General features: G+C 45.2%; 1 protein-coding gene across 3 annotated transcripts in view; it reads left to right on the top strand.

The window, feature by feature from the left end:
* The window catches only part of LOC122800992 (SPHK1 interactor, AKAP domain containing), a gene marked incomplete at its 3' end in the record, with an annotated part of 1,235,108 nt that overhangs the window by 1,170,073 nt on the left and 40,066 nt on the right, over positions 1-24,969 (top strand).

Raw genomic sequence — 24,969 nt, forward strand, 5'->3', positions numbered from 1 at the left:
GGCAATGCATAGCACATACACTGGCTCAGTAGGAACCCTGGGAATGATACCCCTCTCTGACTCACTCATATAATAACATGGATGCCTAAAATGACATAACCTGCTCTCAAACATGTACAGGGAGTGTAATATGTGCATCCGACAGAGGCAGCCCTCTAGCACCACCTGAGGCATGAATGCCATGTGTTAAGCAATGTAACACCATGTAGTATATGCACACTTGAGGACCCTGACTAACATCCTAACCTCACCAAGCATGATGCCACAATATGACGATGAGATGATCAATTGCAATAATTGGCCGAAGTATTACAGTTAGTCAAAGGGGATCCAATGTGTGCCAGCCTGAGATGACATGCTGAGCATGACATGATGCTCCACCTGCTAGGGGTGGCGTGCACCTATTAGTCCAGGCCTTATGGATACTGGCAAAGGCTGTTGTTACCCACAGCGTGCCCTGAATAGGTAAGGCTCAAAACACAAACCCACCTCCATAGGTATCACAAGGGATAAGAACCTAGATGTAATGCTACCCAATGCCAGAAGTCTAAACAGCAAGATGCATGCAGTCTAAACTCACCCAGTATGGAGAATGTTGATATCTGTCCTGTAACAGAAAACTGGGTCAAGGCTCACAACAGCACTCTTAACACTACCAGGTTACACCTCATACTGTGCTGTACAGCCTCAAAACATGGAACAAGCTACAAAAGGAGGGTGACTAGCAATAATTGTCAAGGATAACCACACCCCCATGTTGGTACCACAACAAGAAGCAGCATGGACTAGCCATGGTCAAGTAACAGTGGCTAAAACTGCCTCCCAGTTTATAGCCTGCTACAGACTACCATCCTAACACCAGGAACTGCACCTGGCCTATGTTGGAATACATGAATATATCAAGCCCTCCAAACCACATTATATTGGGTGACTGAAAATACCCAGACATAGACTGGGAGCATTATACTAGCTCCAACACTGTAGGAGAAAAGTTCCTAGAATCCATAAACCAAAGTGCCCAGGAACAACGTACCACTCCCACAAGAGGGGTAAGCATACTGGATGTGATAATCAGCAACATGGGTACTGGATGGCAAGATGAGAAGTGTATCCCTCACTGGTAAGACCAGACCATAGAGTAATCACACTGGATATACACATCCTGACCACAGTCCCTGGCCAGAAAACCACAGTGAAAAACATGTGTAAAGCAAAAGTTGCACTCCTCCAAACTGATGTGGAATCCATTAAAGGCCCTGTGCAGGTGCAAAATATGGGCCACACCTCAGAACCTGTTATACAGGCATTCCATGAACACTGCCAGGAATGCTTGGATTATGCAATCCCAAATAAAAACAAGACACAATGCCATACACGCAGGCATCTGGCATGCTGGACTCCAGCCATTACCAAACCATGCAAGAGAATGAGGAAGCTACTACATGATAGAGCAAACATAAAAGGGAATTAATCACTGATCAGTAGTATGGCAATAAAATATGTCCACACATACAATCCACTAAGGCCAGCTACAACAAGTTGAATCTGTGAATCCTGAGGCAATGTTACACCTGCCCCAAGTACACAGACAACCCTCAACTCACCCCAAGAAATACAAATATATGTGAGAGATGCAACCATTTATCCAAACCGGAGGCTGAGCTCCCTCAACTCAGTACTGTCAAAACTAGTCAGGAGGAGAAGGTAACCACACACACCACAAACCCAGTCCCACATACACCTATCACAACTGCAAACCAAAGACATAAACACAGAAAAACATTCCCGGAGGCCCTAATTACAAACACACCACACCAACAGAGGCCTCCAAAGCAGACACCCAAGCAACCACAACCTCCAAACATAGCACATGTAACACATAGTACACAAAGCTGGTGTGCCAAACAGTCACAGGCCAGAAGGAGTTGTAATAGGTGACTCCATAGTCAGACACACTGCTGTCCCGCTCACCAGACTGAACAAGGGAAAGGGTACAGTAAGTTGCCTGTAGGCTGCTACAATACGCCACATAACACAAGTACGCAGGTCACCCCAAAGCAAGTAGAAATATGATGCAGTCATTGTCCATGCTGGCGTGAATGACCTGAGATGTACCTCCCTGGACTACATGAAAAGAGACATAGATGAGCTCTCTGATTATGTAGTCCAGGCCGGTATGACACTGACTGTTTGCAGCATCCTACCCTCACCAAGAATTATGCCACAGTACAAACACAGAATGATCAGCTTTAACAAGTGGCACAATTACTGGTGTCATTCCAAGGGGATCCAATGTCTGTCTGCTTGGGATGTCATGCTTGACAAGCCACGCTGCTGTTCCAGGGATGGCTTGCACCTGTTACCCCTGGGCATCTGGATATTGGATAAGGCTTTTGCCACCTCCATAGAGCCTTTTGTAGGCAAGGCTGAAAAGACTAACCCACCACCCCAGAATACATAAGTGGAAAGAAACATAAGAGTAATGCTGACCAATGCCAGATGTGTAAACCGCAATATGCATGCTCCCGAGGCCCTCCCCAGTATGGAGAACATCGATGTCCGTGCAGTGACAGAAACCTGCTGCAAGCCTCCTGACAGCACACCACCACTACCAGGTTATACCTCATATCATGCATTATGGCCCCAAAACCTGGACCAAAACATAAAAGGAGGGGGAGTATCCATATTCAGCACAGACACCCATACATCCAGGTAACTGACAATGCACAAAGCATCGGAGACCACCCATGTGCAACTAACCGTAGGCAAAACTTCTGTACAGTCTGTAGCATGCTACATACCACACTCTCACACACAGGAACCCCACCCAGCCATCCTGAAGACACTGGACAGTATGAATGTCCCACCAAATACCAAACAAGGTACTCACAAATTACCACATAGGTGGTAAACCATTATGTATGGAAGGAGTAATCAGGGACCTAGGGACACAAGTGGACAGTAACCTGTTATGTGACACTCACATTGCCAATGTGGCTAGGAAGACTGTCTATATTGGCCACCGTATCATGAAAGGAGTCACATCTACGTCAACAGAGGTCATTGTGCCCCTATACTGTTCTCTTATCAGACCCATAATCTAGTACAATGCCTCATTTGGGATGTACCTTACCTGACACCTGCAGCAGTTAGAAAGACCTCAAAGGTACCTCACCAAGAGGATAAAGGGTCTCAAATATATGTCATATGCTGCCTGGCTGTAGACACCCCAGCTGAATGCAGTCACATACTGCCTACACAGAGGCATTGTATGCCTGTTGTACAAGGCCATGTCCAACACAGGAGTAATGGACATGCTCCACCCCAGAAAACCCAAAGCCATCGGAGCTGTGAGAGTGAGAGATGTCAACCTCAACACATAATGAAATAGGATGTGCTGGAGGGACAGATACATAACCCAGAGGCTCCCTACACCCTGGAACATAATCCCACTCCATGTTAGGCAGAGCCCCTCACTGACACTCTTCAACAGGAATCTTGCCAAGTGGATGGATGATCGTAGATGTACACTGGGGGTCTTCACTGTGTCACGTCCAGACAGAGGCACAGTAAAGTAAATCATAAATAGCCATAATATTCACATAGCAAGGGGTGGCGAAAGCCACACACACTCTGCTTAGGCTTATAAATGCCCTAGGGTGGATAGCCTAGTATGAACCTATGAACCTATGAAGATACAAATTGTACAGGACACTAAGGATAATCACAAGGCTTTCTCAACTGATGGTAGGAACCTTGTTGGGAATTCACGGATATGCTCTGAATCACTCAAATATTACAAACAACATACCAAACACACACACATATTGCCAACATACAACCTGACAGGTGCAGTGCAACGCCCCAGAATGCAAAATATCTATCCCAGCAGACTGCTGGCCCCCTGACATTGCAGATGCTGAGGTAACAGCCAGCATCTACAAAGCAAAACACACATCAGCAATGGTATGAGATGGTGTCCTGGGCTGAGTCCAACATGGACTCCAAGAAGAATGGAATGCCAAATCACACTACTGCTCAATGTCAGCCTTACCACAGGATATGTACCCAAAGAGCAGTGTACAACAACAGTGGTCCTTCTCAACAAAGGTGTTGCCTGAATGGATACTGCAAACTACCACCCCAGAATCCTGACAAGCTTGGTCTGCACAGCTATGGAAAGGATCAGCATGTACCGCAGACATAAAGATATTGGAGACCTACTGACACCGGACCCTACCCAGTGTGGCTTTCTTAAGTGCAGATCCTGCCCCTAAACATGTTTGACTCATTTGAAACAGTCATTAAGGTCATTGATGAGGGCAATGTGGTCCACACAGCGTAGCTGGACCTTGCAAAGGCTTCCATACAATACCCCACGTGTTCATTATAGATAGGCTCACCAGCTTAAATATAAACCCATATGTCAGTAGAGGGGTTGCAAACCAGACCAAGGACAGAACTGACATGGTCAGACATGCTGCAGCCATGTCAGACTACAAACCAGATATAACTGGCATCCCACAAGGCTTGGTCCTGGGACCTCCCTCGTTTGGTATATATGTCCCAAAGGTACAGGCCAACATGGAAGGACTGTGTCTGAACATGTTTGCAGAGGACTCCAAACTGGCCACCATATCTGACCCTCCAGCTGACACAAGCATCCCACAAAAGGGCCACATAGAAACAGACAACTGGTGCCATAGCCATGTCAGCAAGCTAATTGCAGAAAAGTGTATAGTCAACCCCTGTGGATATACAGTAAGTGCCCACCAATTACCACATAGGTGTTAACCCATTAAGTACTTAACATGTAATGAGAGACCTGGGGACACAAGATGATAGATATCCTGCATTGGACAAACATGTGGCTGTAGTGGTTACAGAAACATACCATATACCCACCTATCATGAAGGTTGTCAGATCTAGATAAGGGAGGTCATTGTGGCTCTGCAGTCATCCTTCATCAGCGTTACAATTGACTACAATAGCCCCTGTGGGATGTACCACAGCAGACACCTCCATCAACTGTAAAGTCCCCAAAAGTACCTCACCAGGAGTATCAAAGAGCTTGAACAGATGCCATGTGTTGCCTGATTAAACAAACTGCAGCTCCACACACTGCCATACTGCCCACCCAGAGGCAAGCTGTGCCTGATGTATAAAGCCATGTCCAAGCTGGAATCAATGAACATGCTGCACCTTGTACAATCTGAATGGCAGTGAGCTATGCACATGAGAGACCTGAACCCCAGCACTGACATACATAGGACAAGCTGTACTGAATGATCCATAACACAGAAGCCACCCCCACTCATGAGTAAACTCCCAGTACAGGTTAGCCAGAGAGTCACTCATCGACTCTCCTCAAGAGGAATCTTGATGAGTGGATGGGAGATGGTAGGTTTACCCTGGGTATCACTGTTATGTCACAGGTAGACGGAGGCACAGTATACTAACCATGACATATGTCATGGCAAACTCCACTTACAATGTGTGTCGAAGGACAAACACACTCTCCAACTAGCATTAGAAATGGCCTAGGGCACATCGCTAGTGTTTGCCAATGTACACCTATGTTGTGGAATACACTACCAATGTTGGACAAGCCTGGTTTAAGTAGTTCATATATGAACATAATGCAACATGGTCAGATGTGCACAACTGGCCCCTAACCAGGCTGTTGTGCTCACTATGAAAATGTAAAGCAGTGATAGGACTAAAGGCCAGGATACTGTCCACCACAGTGAAAGTACTGAACCAGTACACTATACGGTACTACAGTGTTAGGTCAGTATGTAAGGATGTTGACAACTCTATGCAAAGTATCCCATGCAAACCCTGGAGGCAGAGTATAATCCCTGTTGTGTTCAGACACAAAGCAGTTGGACAGTAACTACACAACATGACACACAACACACAACCATAAACGTGAGATATTGTTGAAGTTTACACTCATCCACAAATGTGGTGGGCTGCAGAGTTCAACATATGGAAAGCTCACACTGGGCATGCTCGCACACTTTGATAAATGAGACATATGTCAGACAACATGCCATGGGAAGCCTGAACTGGGCATGCTCACACACTTAGGCCAAATCTCAGTTTAGCAGTTGGCCACACATATCTGGTATTTGTACGTGTTATTCCAAGAACCAACCACATTACAGCAATCTGCCCAGTGCACACAGTTAAATGACTACAGAGACATACATGATATAGTGAATCCCTCCCATATTCAAACATCTTCCACAGATACACAAGTTGTTCATAGAGACAGGGAATGCTATGGCAATAAAGACCTGCAAACAGTCTATCAGCAACAAATATTGTGCATCTGACAATTAAACATATGGGTGTAGAGGTCAATACTAGGCTGTTTGCCCTAGGGAATGACAGCTTAGCCAGAGTGTGCTTGGCGTCTGCCTCCCCAGTACAGTAGGCTACTGTGCCACTGTAAAGTAGGTCACATAAGGCACCATGTGAGGCTAGTGTGCTGTGCCTCTGTCAAGCAGGGACACAGTGGAGATCCCAGGAGTTGAATTTGCTAAGCCACATCCATGTTGTTGGTGTGTGCTGGAAGAGGGTTGCTGAGGACCTCTAACAGTAAGTGGGCGTCAATAACAGACTGAGGGGAGCCTTATCGGCATTGTCTGGACAATTTCATTGTCAACACTTTGTCGTGATGATTATGAGGGATTGAAGTGTCGTGCCAGTACTGTTCAGAGATGTCCTCCCTCTGCGGGCTACTGCTCTGCAATGTATTAGCTCACTCTGTCTGTTGGACAGCTCATATATGGCTGGTGTACACCTGACAGGTGTCCTGTTGTGGAGCAGTCATGGGTATATTTGGGATAGCATGATCAATGCAAACCTTCCACATGCTCATAGAATGCAATTGTCAAGGATTATGCAGAGTGGCCTGTATACTCCCCCAGCATGGGTCCTTTGAAGTCTTCCACCCCAGTCTTCACAAGTGTAAAGTCTGCTTTTGATAAATACACTTTGTTTGCAGTGACAACCTTGCCTGGGGGTGGGGATGGGATATGGATGTCCAGGGAAAGGTGGGTATGGTCAGATATCAACAATGGTGGTCTACCTCTGGTGTGGAACAGTGAGTACCCATGTTGCAGATGGTCAGGTGCAATATGTATTCCCCCTTGTGGCTGTGGTGAGTGATTCTGCCATAGCACATGGACTCACAAATTGTAGTGGCTGTAGGGTAATGTTGTAGAGGCCTGAGTAGTTCCCACACACAACATACCTGTACCTGACGTTAACAACTGGAATGGTGTATGTGAACACCTGCATATCTTGGCACTGTTCCCAGGGAAGCAAAGTGTGTGTCCTGGATGTGGGAGGGATGGTCCGAACTGGTTGTGTTGTGTGTTACAGGTCCTGTGGTCACGAATCATGGTATAGAACATAACCTGCCAGTGTGATGTGCATATCTGACCCTGAAGTAGGTGGCTGCAAATGCATATATATGCTATCCCCCACCTGACAGGTAGTACTAGATGTACATACCTCTGTAGAAATAATGATGTCAGCACCCTATAAATACTGCAGGTGCAGAATCAATGCCCAATAATTCTGATAGTGTGCTCTGCTAATGCATCTCCTTCAAGTGTCATAATATAGCTAGGTAGGGGTTTGAATCCTGCAAATGCTCAGTGTGTGTGTGGGTGAGCGGGGTTGGTGTGTTTGCAAGTCTGTGTGAGAGAAATGTCCATTTTGGCAACTGGGAAAACACACTACAGGATGCACATTCCCCTTTCTAAACACTGATGATGTCAGCACCCTATAAGTACAGCAGGAGAAGAGAAACCTCCCAGTAATGCGAATAGCGTGCTTTGCTAATGCATCCGTCTCGAGTGTCATAACATAGTTAGGTAGGGGTTTGAATCCTGCAAATGCTCAGTGTGTGTGGAGGGGGGTTAGTGTGTGTGCAATTCTGTATGACAGAAATGTCCCTTTTGGCAACTAGGAGAACACACTACAGGATGCACATTCCTTTTTCTAAACACTGATGATGTCAGCACCCTATAAGTACAGCAGGAGAAGGGAAACCTCTCAGTAATGCGAATAGCGTGCTCTGTTAATGTGTCCGTCTTGTGTTCCATAACCATAATTAGGTAGGGGTTTGAATCCGGCAAGTGTGTGTGTTTGGATGAGGGGGGTTAGTGTGTGTGCAGTTCTGTGTTTGGGAAATGTCCCTTTTGGCAACTAGGAGAACACACGACAGGATGCACATTCCCCTTTCTAAACACTGATGATGTCAGCACCCTATAAGTACAGCAGGAGAAGAAAAACCTCCCAGTAATGCGAATAGCGTGCTCTGCTAATACGTCTGTGTTGTATTCCACAACATAGTTAGGTAGGGGTTTGAATCCTGCAAATGGTAAGTGTGTGTGTTTGGTTGAGGGGGGTTAGTGTGTGTGCAATTCTGTGTGAGAAAAATGTCCCTTTTGGCAACTAGGAAAACACACGACAGGATGCACATTCCCCTTTCTAAACACTGATGATGTCAGCACCCTATAAGTACAGCAGGAGAAGGGAAACCTCCCAGTAATGTAAATAGCGCGCTTTGCTAATGCGTCCGTCTAGAGTGTCATAACATAATTAGATTGGGGTTTGAATCCAGCAAGTGTGTGTGTATATAGGGGGGGTGGAAGTAGGGTGTGTGCAATTACATGTGTGAGAGAACTGACCCTTTTGCCAACCAGTACAACACACCAGCTGCTGCATATTCCAATCTCTACACAGAGATGATGTCAGCACCTTACAAGTACAGCAGAAAAGGCCAAATCTCCCAGTAATGCAAATAGCACGCTCTGCTACTGTGTCTCTCACTACTGTCATAGCACAGTTAGTTATGGCTTTGAATTCCACACATGCCACGTGTGTTTTTGTCACACAGAATGCCCATGTGTGTGGGTTGTTGTTCACAATAATGCATGACATTGATTAAACCAGTAATGGCAATGGACACAGATGATGTATGTGTGTGCCAAATACACATATGTACCTGTGACCTTCAATAGTTCCCATGTCTGATACCTGCCGCATGTGAATACATGGTATTTGCACTGGATAACATTATGACTGTGGTCTTCTGTGCGGGTGCTGCATGTGGTATGTGTATATACAGTGTGAGATGTATATGGTATCATCCTAGCAGCGAGGGATACACATCTGGTCTGGGGCATATAGTCTACAGGTTGTTGATGAACAGGTGCTGCATGTTTTCACCTGTTGTGGGAGTGGTAACAAGTTGTTCCATAGCAATGCAGTGACTACATGCTAGGAACCTTTCAGCTAGGGTGTTGTAGCTACAGTAATTCATCAGCATTCAGTAATACATCAGCATTCCTGGTGAGGGTATGATGCCAACCAAGGTCAGGGTCATACCAACCTGTGCCAGATGCTCAGAGAGCCCTTCCATGTTCCCTATCATGTAGTCCAGGGAGGTACATCACAGGTCAGCCATAGTGGCATGGACAATGACTGAGTCATATGTGTCCATGCCTCTGACTGACCTGTATGCTTGTGTTATGTGGTGGACCATAGTGCCCCACGGGCATATCACTGTGACCTTCACCTTATCCAGCCTGGTGAGCCGGACCTCACTGTACCGGACAATAAAGGTACCTAACACAACTGTAGCAGGTGTGTTGTCTAGCCGTACAGGCTGTGACTGTTTGGCACACAGGATTTGTGTGCTATGTGTTGCATGTGCTGTGTTCTGGCTTAACGTATGCCTGTGTGCCAGCTGCAGAGGTGTCTGCTGCTCAGGCAGGATGCTATTCTGAGGCTCCACGAATGGCCCAGTGTGTTCACGTGTTTGGATTGCTGTCAGTGTAGGTCTACATCAGACTGGTATTGTAGTCACTGTAGTATTTCATGCCACCTGACAGGTTATGCCAGTACTGGGTTTAGAGTGCTTAGTCCCCAGTTTGGCTATGTGGTTGCATCTCATACATGTGTTGTACATCCATGTGTAGGGGAGAGGGTTGACTGTGTACATGTGGCAGCTGTGACATTGCCACATGACCCACATATTCCACAACTGTACCATAGAGGTGACTGACAAGTGACCTTTGCACATGCTACCATAGTATTGTGATTGCCACGGTGATTAACAGCACATAGGGCCAATGGGGAACAAGGTACATAGGTTCATAGGTTCATAGGTTCATACTAGGCTATCTGCCCTAGGGCATTTATAAGCCTAGCCAGAATGTGTTTGGCTTTCGCCACCCATTTTAAATTTATTTTGCTATGCCCTTTTCTGAGGTTAGTATACTGTGCCTCTGTCTAACAGTGACACAGAAGTGATACCCGGGGTAAACCTACGATCTCCCATCCACTCATCAAGATTCCTCTTGAAGAGAGTCAATGAGGGACTCTGCCTAACTTGGACTGGGATTGTATTCCAGAGTGAAGGGAGCCTCTGGGTTATGAATCTGTCCCTCCAGCATGTCCTATTTATTTCAGTGCTGAGGTTCAAGTCTCTCGAGCGCGTAGCTTGATGGGATTTGGATATTCTGAGGTGCAGCATGTATTAATTCTGGGTTGGACATGGCTTTATACGTCAGGCACAGATCGCCTCTGAATAGGCGGTATGCCACTGAGTAGAGCTCGAGTTTCCTTAACCAGGCAGCATATGGCATCTGTTTGAGCCCTTTGATCCTTTTGGTGAGGTACTTTTGGGGTCTTTCCAGTTGCTGCAGGTGTCTGGTAAGGTACATCCCAAAAGGGGCATTGTACTCAATTATGGGCCTGCTGAGGGATGAGTAAAGAGGCACAATGACCTCCCCTGTTCTAGATGTAAATCCCTTCATGATGAGGTGGGCTATATAAAATGTTTTTCTAACCACTTTGGCCACGTGGTTGTCAAATGAGAGATTGCTATCAACTTGGGTCCCCAGGTCCCTAATTACTTCTTCTGTACTTAATGGATTACCACCTATGTGGTAATTTGTGGGCACTTTGTTTTTGCCAAAGGGGATGACTATACACTTTTTGGCATTTAGCTTGAGGCCATGGCTCTGGCACTAGTTGTCTGTTTCTATGAGGCCCTTTTGGAGGATGCTTGTGTCGGCTGGAGAGTCGATTATGGTGGGCAGTTTGCAGTCATCTGCGAACTTGGTCAGCCACAGTCCTTCCGTGTTGGCCTGTACCTCCGAGAAATATATACCGAACAAGAGAGGTCCCAGGACTGAGCCTTGTGGGACACCACTTGTAACTGGTTTGGAGTCTGACATGGCTCCAGCAATTCTAACCATGTGGGTTCTGTCCTTGAGCCAGTTTGCAATCCATCTAGTGACATAGGGGTTTATATTTAAGCTGGTGAGCTTCTCTATAATGCCCGAGTGGGGTATTGTATCGAAGGCTTTTGCGAGGTCCAGGTAGGCTGTGTGGACCACCTTCCCCTCGTCAATGGCCTTGGTGACTGTTTCAATGAAATCAACCAGGTTTAAGAGGCAGGATCTGCCCTTAACAAAGCCAAACTGGGTAGGATCCAGTGTCTGTAGGTCCCCAATATCTTTATTTATGAGGTCCATGATGATCCTTTCCATAGCTTTGCAGACCAAGCTAGTCAGGCCTATGGGGTGATAGTTTCCAGGATCCGTTGAGGCACCACCTTTATGGAGAGGGACCACTGTTGGTGTACGCCACTATTTGGGCACATATCCTGTAGTAAGGCTGAGATTGAACAGTAGTTTTATGTTTGGGTTTAGCTCTTCTTGGAGTTCATGTAGGACACAGCCCGGGACACTGTCTGGTCCCATTGATGCTGTGTTTTTTGCTTTGGAGAGGGTGGCTCTTACCTGAGCATCTGAGATGTCAGGGGGGCGGCACTCTGCTGGGATAGATATTTGTCCTTTTGGTGTGGAGGGGGGGGGAGAAGTTTGCGCTGAACCTGTCAGCTAGGATGTTGGCAATGTCTGTGGGTTCGGTGTTTCTTTTGTCAGTTTGAACTAATTCTGAGCATATCTGGGAATTACCACCCAGGTTCCTAACATAACTAAAGAAAGCCTTGTGATTATCCTTAGTGTCTTGTGCAATTTCCTCTTGAAGCTGGCCTTAGACAATTTTATGAGTGCCCGTAGTTTTTTGCTAATACTGATCAGTGATGCCTTCCCTTTTTGGGATTTTGCTCTATCATTTAGTAGCTTCCTCCTTCTATTGTATACTTTGTTTATGGCTGGGGTCCACCAGACAGGACGTCTGCCTTTGGAGGATTGGGTCTTGGTTTTATTTGGGATCTCATGATCCATGCATTCCTGAAGGTGTCCATAGAATGCGTTTATAGAGGATTCTGCGGTCTGGGCCATATTTTCCACAGGCCCAGGGGCTTTGGAGGATTCCACCTCGGTTTTGAGGAGTGTGAATTTGCTTTAGAGAAGGTTTTCACTGTGGTTTTCTGGGCAGGGGGTGGGGTTGGGATGTGAATATCCAGTGAGATTAGTTTATGGTCTGATCTTACCAGTGAGGGATACACTTCTGGTCTGGAGCATAGAGTCCCCATGTTGATGATGATCAGGTCCAGTATGTTTTCCCCTCTTGTGGGAGTGGTAACAAGTTGTTCCATAGCATTTGAGTTTATACATTCTAGGAACCTTTGGGCTAGAGTGTTGGAGCTAGAGTAATGCTTCCAGTCTATGTTTGGGTAGTTGAAGTTGCCCAATATAATGGTGTTTGGAGAGACCTTCATATTTTCCAGTGTTCTCAGGAAGGCTGAGTGGGGTTCCTGGGTTTGGGAGGGTGGTCTGTAGCAGGCTATAACCTGGAAGGCAGTTTTACCCACTGTTAGTTGCACATGGATAGTCTCTGATGCTTCGTGCTTTGCCACCAACCTGGAGGTGTGGGTATCTTTGATGAATATCGATACTCCCCCTCCTTTTGTGGTTCAGTCCAAGTTTTGGGGCCAAAAAGCATGGTATGAGGTATAACCTGGTAGTGCTGGGGTGCTCTCGGTAGCCCTGAACCAGGTATCTGTTACTGCACAGACATCGATGTTCTCCATGCTAAAGAGAGTTTCGAGTGCGTGCATCTTGAGGTTTAGACTTCTGGCATTGAGTAGCATTACTCTTATTCTTATCCCTTGTGATACCTATGGAGGTGGGTTTGTCCTTTGAGCCTTGCCTAAAAAGCCACTATGGGGGTAGCAAGAGCCTTTGCCAATATCCGAAAGCCCAGGGGTGACAGGTGCAAGCCATCCCTAGTGAAGCAGGTGGTTCAACAGAAGGTGAGTATGTGAGGGTGTAGTGCCTGTGATTAGTTAGCACTGGCATATATGACTGCTCACTTGGACAAATGCCAGGTAAGTCATATGCAATGTGTCACAGGCAACGTACATGTGAACAGGACAAACAGTGACGTTCTGTCAAGTGAGACATGGACATACATATAGTAAGCTATGCAGATGTCACTAGGAGTCCACAGAAGCTCTGTAACTCTGCATTGCAGGTGGGATCAGTGTTCCAGGGTAACTGCAAGCAAACATGCATGCAAACAAAGCTACAGTAAGCAGGGCTGCATGTAGTCCATTGTACAACAAACAAGCTGTACCACTTCCAGTAGGTAACAGTGCAAATATGCAGGCACTATACACATGTACATGGAAATACACAGGTCAGATGGCTAGGGTCCAGTCTCAGCGCACATAAGTGTACAGACCATGTACCGTCAGGATGAACAATAACTGGATGGAAACCCAGGTGCTCATACCTGCAGTAATACACATGTCAAATAACAGACACTGAGCCTTCACTCAGTGGTTCCATACTTAGTACGATGTATGCTACCTGGCCTGCCACCACAGTATCCCTGACATGTATGGGGACTCTCCCTCCTGTGACAGTTAGTTTTGTGTGTTGGGGCTGTCTAGCATGGTATGAGATGTGAGCTTGCAGTGCTAGGGTGCTCCTGTGTCTCCTGTACCAGTCGTGTAGTACTGCACACATGTCAACATCCTCAAACATCCGCATTGCAGAGTCCAGTGTGGGCAACATGCCACTTGCAGTTTACATGTCCATCATTGCGTATCAATACTTTCATTACCTTATCCCCTGTGCTACCTATGTATGTAGCCTTCTGTTGACATCCTTACCACCAGTATGCCAACGTGTGCAGATGATACACTATGGTACTTACCATGGGTGTAGACAACAGTACATGACAATCATACCCTTACTGCATCAGGCATGCTGGGATATACCCACAATTATATCAGCAAACAGTACTGTTAACAACATGATACTATTACTACACGTCTATGTAGTCACCCTGTGCATCAGCAACATGTTAACCTGTACCTGCACTGATGTTACAGATTGCAGGAGGTGGCACAGTTTCATCATATGCACAGGGTGTGAACTTGGTATGCCTGAGTCAGCCACCGATACCACCAATTGACATGTATGTGTGTTGGTGAGGGACAGCAGTACAAGGTGGGGCAATGTTGATGCAGTGTGTGCGTGTATGCGGTAGCCCTAGGTGTTGTCAATTTGCATGTGTGTATGGATGCACACAGTTCCACCTCATGGCTGCCATATACTGGTGTTTGTGGACAGCCACAGACTGTACCTGCCAGGTCATACAGATCAGTGTCTCTGGCCACGGACACGGTACCTGTGCCTTGCAGGGGTGCAACGGACCGTATCCGGTACCAACCCAGACTGGGTACTGTCATCAGAAGCAGGTGTTCGTTGACTGGACACAGATCCCTGTCGGGCCTGGCCAGAGCCACGTGCACGTGGTCTCCTGGGGCGGTCTGATGACAGCACAGACCCAGCATTGCTGGGGCTGCTGCTGGCACTATGGGGGCAGCCGCGGCCCTGTTGTCATCCGCAATGACTGCCAGCTGCTGCTGTTGCTGGCATACGCCCACGTCGACGCCTCAACCATCCACCATCGCCCTGGCTCATGGACATGTAGTTGTGGAACCGGTCTAATATGTCCCCACAACGTCTGTCAATGACATCGGTGAAATTACGGATGGCAGCCGCAATGTCACGCATACTGTCAGTCATGGCTGTGCGACATACTGTCAGCTCCCTCAGACCCTGTCTGGTGTACCATTCCATACGTGACTGTGCCTGCATGACAGCCCAAAACATAGCTGAGGTTGTAAGACCTCTGTGGGCACGTCTGACAGGGGAAGTATGCCCATGGATGCTCCCACGAGAACCCCTGGACATCTGTCTGTGTGGTACCATCTCAGGGCCATGCCCATGGCTGCTGTGTGGGGACGCATGTGCCACAGATACCACATTACCCTGGTCAATGCCCACTGTATCCTGTCCATCACCTAGGGACATTGGTGACAAAGGGTGTATTGGCAGGATAACTGTGTGCATTGATGGGGTTGACAGCTGTGTACTGTCAATTGGCTGACCAATGACGGACCCTGGCATACCTTCCTGTGCCATTACACAGATGTCATCATTATCAGTACCCATGGCACCTGATTCAGGTTCCCTGCTGCATGACACCAGAGCATCATCAGAACCTGTGGGAGGGAAACAGGAAACACAGTTTACAATGTCTACACAATATTACCAGTGATGCACACATCCACACATGCACAGGACCACACATGCACACATGCACACATGCACAGGTGCACACATGCACACATGCACACAGTTGCACACATGCACACAGTTGCACACAGTTGCACACTACTCAGTATGCGAGATATCAACACATAGACACAGACACACCTGCATGCATACACAGAGCACTACTCAGTGAGCCTAATATTACTATTACTATCAAGACTATTAAAGGTATTGTTAATACACACTCACCAGCATGGATAGGCTGCATTGCTGTTACACCGGAGGGACCTGCAGAAGTGAGGAAACTAATGTCAGTGGGCACAACTGTGCCATTATTACTGAGTATGATACAGGTCAGTAGTACAACAGTCGCCTTTCACAGGTCAGCTGCTGATATTGAGAATATCACACTTGCACATTAAATACTATGATGACAGCTACAAACCAAGGACACACCTCACACATGCATTAACTACCAGTGTACACAACAGTCAACTATACATATGGCATATTACCTGCATGCTCGTAGTCTTGCTGCTGCGTGGCTCCAGCCTCCATCATAATGCATGTCTGCTGCTGTTGTTGTTGTTGGCAGGCTGGAGCCACAACACTTATAAGTAGTCCCTCCAGTCTGGTGAATGGGAGATGTGTAGCCACCCCACCACCTGTGGCAACCTGTTGCCTGTGGATATCTGACGCACGCTGATGGACATTTCTGATTAAATCACTGCAGTGATGTCGTACCTGCTCATATGTCCTATTATGCATGCCTATGTCATTTACCCAACGGACCAGGTCTTGCCACAGTGCAGCCCTCTCCTGCTGATTCTGGCTGGTGCGGGAAAAGAGTATTGCATATTCCCGCACCAGGCTCTGGTGTATCTCCTCATCCTCAGCTGCTGAGTAAGCTGGATTGCGCTGGTGAGCCATGGTCCTGAAAAAGGAAATAACATGATATCAGCAAAATATGTCAGCAGAATTTGGCACACATACTACACATGCTACTCGACTGTTGTGATACAACATATCTCACATATATAACATTTGTCTGTCTATTGGTGGATACACATGTAAATGGCCAGGTATCAGTGCTCAGCCAACAACTGTGCAACAGTACCTGGCACACTCCATACGACATACTACCAAACCCCAGCAGTCAGAACACTGATTCAGGTCCAAAGCATCTCCTCACTCTGGGGGTTTGTATCGAGGTACTGTATGGGGTACATCATCAACTACTGTGAGCTGACCACAAACTAATTGCCCTGGATATACATATCCCTCCTCCACCACCAGCACAAACGACTATAGTGAATAACATTTGAAATGCAAACTTTACACTTTGTAACAGTGACATGGTATCCTTTCAGCCCACTAGGCCAGTGGAAGACACATCCCACAATGCTGACCCCTTCACAAATTATTTCTACGGACATCTCTGAGAATGCATGGATCATGCAATCCCATATAAAACCAAGACACTCTCCACAAAGGGACAGCATCCTGTCTGGTGGACCCCAGCCATAGACAGATTGTATAAGAAAAGATGGAAGCTACTGCAAGACAGAGCATAATTCCATAAAGGGAAGGCATGTCTGATCAGCACTAGTAAGGAGCTATTTTCTCACATACAAACATCCATGGGCAACTTTGAGAGGGAAATCAACAGGCTCACTACAGATAACCACAAGGCCTTCTTCAGTTATGTTAGCAACCTGGTCAGAAACCCTCCACTATGCTCATAGTTAGTACACAACAACAAATAATTCCCTGAACCCACAGATATTGGCAACATTGTGGCAGACAGGTTCAGTGCAGGTTTCCCTCCCTCTCCCCCAAAATAAGACATAGTTATCCCAGCTGACTGTAACCTCCCTGTCATCACAGATGTCCAGGTGAGAGCCGCCCTCAGGAAAGCAGGATACACAACATGAATGGGACCTGATGGTATCCCCGGTTGCATGCTACATGAACTCCAAGAGGAGCTAAACACACATATAGAAGTGCTATGTAACACTAGCCTGACTACAGGATATGTACCTGTACACTGGGGCACAGCAGCAGTGGTTCCACTACACGAAGGAGGCACCTTTACATACCAATACAATACAACACAATACAATACAATACATTACAATACAATACAATACAATATGCTATTGCCCCTGGGACTACAGCAGCATACTGTTCTGCTACCCTGAACATTGTGACACATGTGATGTGATGGTACCTGCTGCTGTCAAACAGTTACACAGGGTGACTCATATGGCATATTACTTATCTGACTAACATTCAGCAGGGGTATGTGTGACATGTACTCATGGGGAGTCTTGCTTCTTAACGCTGTGTGGTTTATTGCAGGGTATGTCTTATCTGTGTGTAGGAACCTGTACCTCCACCATGTGCTCTCTATTGCAGTGTCATGGACGACACACAGCAGTCATTTAGGTTGTGGATGGTGTGAGGTGTTACTATGGTTGTTGGACATCTGTCATGGGTGTGACTTAAGTATGTTAATCCAGGAGTTGTAACCTCTATGTGGGTAGTATGTGTGTACTCTGTGGTGTTGTCAGTCACTGTGCATTGGTAATGTGTTTGAGTGCATTGTCACAGTGTTGTACATGTCACTGTGTCCTTCTCCATATCTGTAACTGTCATGTGAGGTACATACCGTGGCAGCCATTATGTGGTGTGGAGGGGTACACTGACCTACATGTCCATAGCTGACACACCATGTCTGCTGACACATACCATGTGCAGGTATTCCAGGAATAGTGTGCCACTGTGAATATCATTGGGGGGACTATTGTACACATTTATGACCCTGTTCACCCCTAACACATGCAGTGGTGGGCAGCCAATCACATATCTGGTGGTTACTGGTAGGTGATTTGAAATGGGGTATGGTACTCCAGTTTTGACACTGGTGTTCACTCCATGCCTTTGTCACCAGGCACCTGTTGCAATACATCTGTACACATGTGCCTCACTCAGAATATATATATACATATCTCTCTCTCTCTCTCTATATATATATATATATATATATATATGTATATAGATATATCTATATGTATATATATATATATATATATATATATATATATATATATATATGTCTGTATACATATACACATATATATATTGATGTACATATATTGCTATAGATATGGAGAGGGGGGTGTGACAGAGAGGGGGTGAGAGTGACAGAGGGGGTGGGACAGGGGGAGTGTGAGATCGTCATATACAGTCATACCTGTAGATAGTCAGATCTGTCTGTCTATGTATATGTATCTACATATATCTATATCTGTATGTGTGTATTACATATATATGTTTGTACATATTCTATCTATCTGCATCTGTCTATGTATTCCTACATCTCTCTCTATGTATGTATACATATATGCATATTATATATATATATATATATATATATATATATATATATATATATATATATATATACATACATATATTGACATACATATCCATATGATAGATAGGTATATCAACATGTTTGTTTACAAAACTGTATACACACACTAACATACTGCTAAACATACATAACTGTGAAACCTACTTTATACATTGCACTACAACCTACATTCAACCTACATTGATATGTGCACATAGATGCTCTCACATACATATGTATGTACAGCCTTCACTGATAGTTGCTGTATGTCCCCTGCCCTTTGCACATCTTCATATACATATGGATACAGACCAATGACACATAGGGAGGGTTCACAGTATGTAGACTTTTATAGTATTACTTTACATTACCTGTGTTTGTCACAGCTGCTTGTGTTGCCATCTGGTTTTGTGTCCTGCTGCTCCACTTGCCAGTTGTCAGCTTTCAAGTGGTTGTTGCTGACCGGTTTTGTTTGTGTATGTTTAATTTTTTTTTTCTCTGAATCTCTCTCTCTCTGTCTCTCCCTACCTCCACAGGGTGCAATGAAAGTATTGCATGTGTGGACTGGGAGTACAGCATGCTTTTGTAGGTATCTGCATATGTCCATGTGATGGCCTCTGCACCAATTGTTAGCCAGCATTTGCTAACTGCATGCAGCCAGTTGTGTACTGATTGCAGTTCTCACTGTGATTTCAGGACAGTGCTATAAAAAGGTATGTGAGATAGGCGTAGCCCTTTCAGATTTTAAGGGCAGGGACCATGCTGGTATGCTGTGGACACTGTTCTGTGAGTGTAAAGGTTAGTATCTCTCTCATATTTCCGGCTGTGTTGTAGATTAACATTTCTCCATTCATTTCTCCAGTTTCCTGTACTAAGTGTGTATGTACACTGACACCTAAGACTACTACTACTGTTAATGTGGGTGTGTGTGCTTTCCTGTGGGACATGTGGTGTAACTGGTGTATAGCAGTGGCTCTTGCACTTTGTTGCTATGGCTTCAATATTTTCCCTTACATTCACTACTTGTATGCCTGCTACGTGACTTGACTGTAGTGTGTTGCTGTGGCTTTCCTATTTTCCATGTACATTCACACCTTGGAATGCTTGCTATATCTGCTAGGGTGTTACTGCATGCAGTGTGGTCTGGCCATGGTGTGGGCCTTGACATCTATTAGGGTATTTGAGTATGCTGCTGAGCAGGCCCCAGAGACTCTCAGGTGCATCTTTTATCTGCCTCATGGAATGGTACATATCAGTGGGGTACACCCATTAAATTGTCTGGTATTCTGCAGTTGTGACTGTGGGATAGCATGAGCATATGTATTACTACACTATTTCTGCCGTGCAAGTGGTGCATACTTTCAGGACTTCATAGTTACCATTGCATGTGTTGTAACACCTTTCTGCCTACTGTTTGCACATTTCACATGGAGTCTGTGGGGCATCCCTGTAACTCAGTCACTGTTGCTATGTCTAGGCTCTTAACTATTCAAATATGGCAGTGTCAGACCTCTCAAGTGTACAGATATTTGCAGGTTGTCCACATTTCTGCCTCATATTTTGGTCAATATCTCATGAACAGCTCTTTCTGGCAAATCACTCTGGGCTCAAGTCAGACTATAGTGAAAAACATTTAAGTTTCAGACTTCATACCCTTCCAAACATCCAACAAAATGCAGAACCTGTTACTCTCTGAACTGTCTAAGTTTGTTGTAACATTATTTGGAATGTGTCCCTGTTTTTGGCCCTTTGCTCCACATATTTTATTACTTGGTCCGGATGTGTTCCTGTAAGAGGTTGTGGAGTATGGGCAGTGATTATCCTGCTGTGAGTATGTGTGTGGCTTGCAAGGTGCTACAGTGACATTATTACCTACTAGCTACCAACTAGCATGGCTGTTTCTGTTCGCACACTACTATTATAGAAATCCACTAGATTTGACAGTAAATATACATGACATGCTTTGTGTACTACACATCCTATATTCCCTTTACATTCATTCCTACCTTTACATGATATATTTATTGTAGCACAATGTTCTTATATAACAGTCATGGCTTAGTGGTAAGTCATGCAGACTACTGTTTCCAAGGTCCTAGATTCGGGACTGATAGTGGGATTTTATTTTGCTTTTGAACAGACTACAGGGCCTGTCATTCAGAGTAACTAAGGCACTTTTAAGCAGTTGTAACCGGGTTAGTGCTGGTTTGTGCGGAGCTCCCGCATGCGCACTGGCATTCAGCTCCACGCACACCCGCTTACAACTGCTTAAAAGTGCTTACTCTTCGCACACCTGCGCTATTTTCTTTGAAAGAAATGAAAATGGGGAGACAGGAAAGTGGTGTAAAAGGGGTCACGAAGAGGGTAAGACAGTAAGGAAACAAGCTTGGGTTTTGCAGGAGGGATGTAGGTAAGGCCCATAGCTGCCCATTTCTTCATCAGGAACAGCTGTGCATATGTTTGTAATTTGGTGTGACATTTGAAACCTTCCACCCCTGAGAGAGGTGTGAGGACAACAATAATACTTGTTGTACAGCCAATTGTATTTGACAGTTTCCATGTCCAGCAGACATGTGTGCGAAATGGGCAGCTATGTATGGGGCGTAATTTTTTGGGGGGTACAGAGTGCCCATTTTTTTTTTTTTTTCAGGTGAGAGTGGTATGTCAGGTAAAGGAAGTCGGTATAGCTGGGGAGGTAGGTTGGGTAGGTCAACAGACAAGACAAACAAGACGCATACAGGGGCGGTGTATGACATGTGTGGGGGGGTTACACAATTGACGGGGACGGATGTTTGGATATCTAGAGCCCATGAGCCCACAGATGGCAACAGTGGAACTGATATCCCCACCCATGGGCAGTTGCCACTGTGCCTTCACTGCCCAGGACAGGGATGTGCTGGGGGCTGTGTAGGCCGGGCAGCAGGCATGCCCGTTAGTTGTGCCACCTGTGCCTCAAGCTGGCTTAGGGACACAAGAACAGCTTCCTGGATCTCCCTACGCACCACAGTCCGGACACTACGGAGGGTGAGTGGTGGTTCTCCTCCGGCCAGACTTGCTGAAGGGGGATGAGCCCCATCCCCTGCAGTGCTTCCACCCGCAGGTGGCACAGGGCCACCGGAGGAGGGTCCAGACTGGGCACTACTGCCAGGTGCACTCACCAGCTGAGGTGGGAGAGGTGGGTTCGCTGGAACCCGCCTTCCTTGTCAGTCTATGTTTTGCATTATGTCATGACAGTTTGGGTTAGTAACATACAATACCATTCACAATTAGTTGTAACAGCATGCATTAGTATTCCCATTAACCAAACACCCAGATATTCAAACCATTGAACAGCAAGCAAAACACATGCATAATTTGAACAGCAATACACAGTCCAACAACATGCAGGGTTGATTGATGGCAACAGGCCATCGGGTTTGGATGTATGAACAGGCAGATGCACCAACGAACATGGAAATATGTATGACCCAACAGGACAAATGTCCAGGGTGTTAATTGTGATTGCACATACCAATTTCACGTGGAATGGATTATATGTGGTTATAGGGTAGGGTGAAAAAAATTTAATTAACACCTTCAAATACCAATACATATGCTGTACTTTTCTAATAGCTGCAGACATATACACACTACAGTTCTACCTACAGTTTCCTATGTGATAACTACTTCAAGTTGATGATAGGAATGTTACTGCTACATCAATATACATTTTCATTTTTATTCATACACGTTCATATTTGGCTCTGTTCAGCTACATCATCCTGCTACATTTGCTTTATATAGCTATAGACAACTGTGGATGTTTGGTATTTCAGACAACCATACTATCTGCATATTGCAGACTGAGAGCAACATATCCAGATTTTGGGATACACATTCCAGCTGCAGGAACATTTTGAACACATTTTGCAGTTTGGTTCTGCTTGTCACATTCATTTAATTCTGTACTGACTGCAATATACTTTATTCAGGAGTTATTACTACTTTATTGGTGGATTCATAACTCTTTCTCACACTCTCTCACTTGTTTTATTTTTACAATTCAGGATGGTACTTACTTCTAGGCTTTATTGACATGTTTTACCTGTAGTTATTACAAGCCTTTCCAACAGTCTCACTTCTGTCATGTTTCAGTATTTCAACAGGGATATATTTCACACGTGTTTTACTCAGCTTCTGCAGCTGTACTTTTCAGCCTGCTGCAGGTTGTGTACTATTATATTACAGGTGGGACATCTTTATTTCAGACTTTATTTCAGACATTTTCATTTTTCTGTTTGGATTACAGACTGCAACACACTTTTGTAGTCAAGCAATACTTGCAAACCCTCTTACACTGTTACTTGCACATTTTATTACTTCGTGACTACACTGCACTCTTTTGCTAACTGTCATACTTTTATATTTATTTACAGTTACAGGGAGAGGATTACTGACCTGCCTGGTGGCGCAACCACACCAGCCTATCACCATAGGCTCTACGGTTTGCAGAATGGACACCTGCAGCTGTAATATAAATAAAGTAATATTGGAATACACATCTCCATAATATCAGCTAGGTTAATTTCTTACATAAATAATTAGATGTAACTTAGTAGTGGGGAGTTGGGCATTTGCCGGGTCTCCTGGATCCAACTGTTCAGTTGGTGGTCCTGCTTCCGTCTCTTCAGGTCCGCATGGTGGTGACAGACCTGCTCACCAGTCCTTGGAATCCCTGTGGCACTGGTAAGATCATGAGCCAACCGGTCCCACGCCTCAGCCCTATATGCTCCCCACAGGACCTGGCCCTGCATGAGTTGGGCCTCATGATTGTGGACAAGGAGCCAAACCATATATTTGGACTCCTCAATGCCCCACCTCTGTGCTCGAAAGCAACTACCCTCACCTACACTTGACATTCTGGCTGCAAGTTGGTTCTACAATCGGTTATGCTGTGTATTCCGCCTATGGGGCTTATATATGCCGTTTTTCTTTTTCCCGCACTTATCTGTGATTGGCCATTTTGGAATTGTATCAGCTTTACAAAACTCATGTCTATGCCTCTGAACACATCTTTCATACTGACATTCTATTTGGTTCCTGCTATTTGACTGTCTATCTATGCTTATATGGTATCCTGTCACTTGGCTATTATGCTCAATAAAGTTCATGTTCACTTGCTATTATTCCTATATATTTATGACTGCTTGCTGGCATCAAGCTTTGAGCTTGCTCAAAGCTATGGCTCATTTTAAATATGTTTAGCTGCTTACGGGCACTTTTTGCTGTTAAAGCGACCTGTGGTACCTTAAACACTGCTCACTCATTGGCTCACTGTTAGCACCAAATTACCTCAGCTCCCTAAAAACATCTTTTCATACATTAAAATAAATGGCACAGGACTTATATTTTATAGCTACATATTTTGCGGGACTCATTCAAACATATTAACTGTGTATACTACTGCTCTTGACATTTCAAAATACCGCTACCTGAATCATTGTCTTTTGTCACATTTTAATATTTAGCATTTTTTATGCTACTTACCATATCCATTGACTGCTAATTTTTTCTATCTTTTCTTTAAAAAAGTGCATCATAACATCTTACAATATATCATTCTATATATAATGGTTCATATCGGGCATGGGTTTATTTTTTGGCTTGGCTTACTATGTTTGCCCGGCTATCTGCTTTTCAACAGGTGTATTCCTATTGCACTGCTCCTTTCTCCTTGCAGTTGTTTGTTGTAAAATTGTATCATACTTTATTTTGCAGCACTATTCTGGCAGTTGGAGCCATTCAAATAGAAATATTTTTAATTTATATGTATCAAAAGGTGCAATATACACTTACATATACTATATATATATAATATATATATATATAATATGTGTGTGTGTGTGTGTGTGTGTGTGTGTGTGTGTGTGTGTGTGTGTGTGTGTGTGTGTGTGTGTGTGTGTGTGTGTGTGTGTGTGTGTGTGTGTGTGTGTGTGTAT

This window comes from Protopterus annectens, chromosome 4.part1 (assembly GCF_019279795.1).
Source record: "Protopterus annectens isolate FY-2018-M chromosome 4.part1, PAN1.0, whole genome shotgun sequence".
NCBI classification, from domain to species: domain Eukaryota; kingdom Metazoa; phylum Chordata; order Ceratodontiformes; family Protopteridae; genus Protopterus; species Protopterus annectens.